Source organism: Maniola jurtina, chromosome 5 (genome assembly GCF_905333055.1).
Source record: "Maniola jurtina chromosome 5, ilManJurt1.1, whole genome shotgun sequence".
Lineage (NCBI taxonomy): Eukaryota > Metazoa > Arthropoda > Insecta > Lepidoptera > Nymphalidae > Maniola > Maniola jurtina.
Genome location: NC_060033.1, coordinates 3,610,842 through 3,613,936, shown reverse-complemented (window position 1 = coordinate 3,613,936; position 3,095 = coordinate 3,610,842). Strand labels below are relative to the sequence as shown.

Sequence of the window (3,095 nt, the reverse complement as noted above, 5' to 3'; positions counted from 1 at the left end):
GATGCAACGAGTGTTGCATTCCCCTCGAAAAAGGTTGCCTTTTTATTCATTTAATATTTAAAAACATTTAGTCATTATATTATCCATACTAATATTATAAATGCGAAAGTGTGTCTGTCTGTCTGTCTGCTACGTTATCACGGCCCAACCGCTGAACCGATTGTGATGAAATTTGGTACAGACATGGGCTACATCCCGGGGAAGGACATCGGCTACTTTTTATCCCGAAAAATCAAAGAGTTCCTGCAGGATTTTAAAAAACCGAAATCCACGCGGGCGAAGCCGCGGGCATCCTCTAGTATTGAATAAACAGTAGTTTATTGTTTTCAGAAATGTCCCACAAAACAGCTATCAGAATCAGAATCTGATGACTACATTCAAGGTACAATTTAGTGTCTGTTCAAAAAAATTAAATGGAAAATACTCTGGTAATGGTGTCAGATCAGCAAATTATTATGAATCACTATGCTTGGAGTTTCCAATATTAATCTAATCAAATATTGAATAGAAACAGACATTACATTGTGGAATTCCATGATATTTAAAGAAAAATTAATATTCCTATGTTTCGCTATAATCGCTAAACAGTTATGCGGATTATAGGAAAGAAATATTATTTTTTCTTTAAAAATCTAATCAAAGTCTAGTCAAAATTCAAAATCATTTATTTCAATTATTTATTATTAATTTCATGCATTTCTCCACAGCCTGTTGATGAGAGCCTGCTGCAGCACTCTACCTTCAAGCAGACCTTGGTTAACTCGATGGCTTTGTGAATGCTGTCCATCAATAGCACTTTCCAACTCTCGGCCCTTGAATTGTGTTCATCCTAAAATATACAATAATGTTGTTTAATTCATAATAATATTACTCTTATATATTAAGGATATTTTAATCTTTTTATGTTAAATGAATAAACATATTTGTGGAAATTTGTTGTTTTTTTTTAAAGAATAAACAAAAATTAAATCACATACCTGTTGCAGATGAAGAGCTTCCACAGGCATGAGTGGAGGCACGTGCGTTGGTCTTGTTTGCAATACTGTGCAAAATATAACATGCATTCACAATCTTGCCTGTGGTGATTGGACTGTAATGCAATGCATGTGCTCGGAGCAAACATCTGAAAAAAATAATTTGTAAATAAAACACCTATCAATCAAACTATAATATTTGCTATAGTTTATTTGTCTAGGACACCCTTTTTTTAGGGTTCCGTACCTCAAAAGGAAAAACGGAACCCTTATAGTATCACTTTGTGTCTGTCTGTCCGTCCATCTGTCGTGTCTGTCAAGAAACCTAAAGGTTATACCTATAAGTAGGTAAAACCTATACTTCCCGTTGACCTAGAATCATGAAATTGGGCAGGTAGGTAGGTCTTATAGCACAAATACAGGAATAAATCTGAAAACCGCGAATTTGTGGTTACATCATTTAAAAAAAAATGAAAACCTGTTTCAATTTTCAAAGTAAGATAACTATACCAAGTGGTGTATCATATAAAAGGGCTTTACTGTACATTCTAAAACAGATTTTTATAGTTTTTGATTTATCATGCAAAATGTTGGAAAAATACCCGAGTAAGGAACCCTCAGTGCGCAAGTCTGACTCACACTTGGCCGGTTTTTTCATATACTGTCTCAAACAGGATTTTATTTAATAAAACTATACAGAGTTCAACTCTATTGAGTGCAGTCTATTGAGTGCATTAAATAAAAATTGTGCTATGGTGTTCCCTCTATGGTGTTGAGGATTGGGGTGATCTTTGTTTTCTTCAGAGGATAGCCACTGTCACCTGAAAATCCAACCAACATTAGGAAACCTACAACAGTTAGGAAAAGTTGAATTTCTCACTTAGCTTTCATGGCATTCCGGTCATGCTGGATGGGCCATTTAACATATTTGTTAAATTTGGCATTGAGTGTCTCTGTAACTTGCCTCACAGCTCTTGACACAGTCTTCTGTGGAGGGCACTCTGCCCAACTAATGTCTGGTATGAGATGGTGTATAAAATGCTAGGGCTATCAGAATCTGCAACAGTAATACATTACATTCATACCTACCAACTTCATGTATTCTTAGATTATAGCCATGCCTTTAGAGATAAGCAATGATAATTTGAAGTTGTTTTCTAACCTTCGTCTCCGCAAATATTCCATCATTCCGTTGTGGTCTCGGAATAAGTGGAGTGAGCTGCTCCACTAGCTCCTGTACAGTTTCCTTCCCAAGGCGAAACATTTTTACAAAGGATATATCCTGAAAGGGGTCTATATTGCTCCTTAGCAAGCGAGTATCAATATCAACTCCTGAGTATCAACCGCGTTGGCCAATTCCAAAATATTCCATCTTATTCTAGACATTATGCCTAGGTGTTCACCTTACAACGTAGAAAGATAACAACTAAATACCCAAACTATTGCTAAACATGATGTTAAACCCGTAAAACCAAACAAACACTGGCTTAAAAGCAATGACAGCACAATGGCGCATCAATGATAGTTCACTGGCGATTCAATGGTCATTGCAGCTGTCAAACTATTAGCAGACTACGCATACATTCGATCATTGGCTTGTCATTAAGTACGGGACTACCAACTATTTACAATTGCGTCATTGAAGTGTCAGTGGCACGCCATCGGAAAGCAATTGTGACGCCATTGAATTAGTAGACTACCAAAATTGCTAAAAGTAACAATTAAGATGTCATTGATAGACAACTGAAACACAATTGCAATAGTAGACTTGGGGCCCTGATAACTTTCAAACGGCTGAACCGATTTTCTTAGATTATATCTAAGAACACTCTCGATCAAGCCACCTTTCAAACAAAAAAAAAACTAAATTAAAATTGGTTCATTAGTTTAGGAGCTACGACGCCACAGATACTCACGTCAAACTTATAACACCCCTCTTTTTGAGTCGGGGGTTAAAAAAAAATATTACCCATGAAGATCTACTATTCATTAGTGCAACTGGTAAATACAGCAGGGTTATAAATAGCCCCGGATATAAATTGCGCCCAAACTTATACCCCGGTCCAAACACGCATGTTAACCCTATAAAGCTGTCAGAACAGACGCGCATCGCGTTCCGAT

At 36.6% G+C, this 3,095-nt stretch overlaps 1 long non-coding RNA gene across 2 annotated transcripts; it reads right to left on the bottom strand.

Moving 5' to 3' along the window:
* Nucleotides 1-649: 649 nt before the first annotated feature.
* On the bottom strand, nucleotides 650-2,743 carry LOC123865054. Of its 2 annotated transcripts, XR_006795886.1 has the most exons (4): nucleotides 2,137-2,743; nucleotides 1,855-2,031; nucleotides 978-1,123; nucleotides 650-829 (listed from the first exon to the last, which is right to left on the bottom strand). It is a non-coding gene; the product is annotated as an uncharacterized LOC123865054 (long non-coding RNA). The 2 variants fall into 2 exon arrangements; XR_006795885.1 differs by having other exon boundaries at nucleotides 1,855-2,743.
* Between the last annotated feature and the right edge of the window lie 352 nt (nucleotides 2,744-3,095).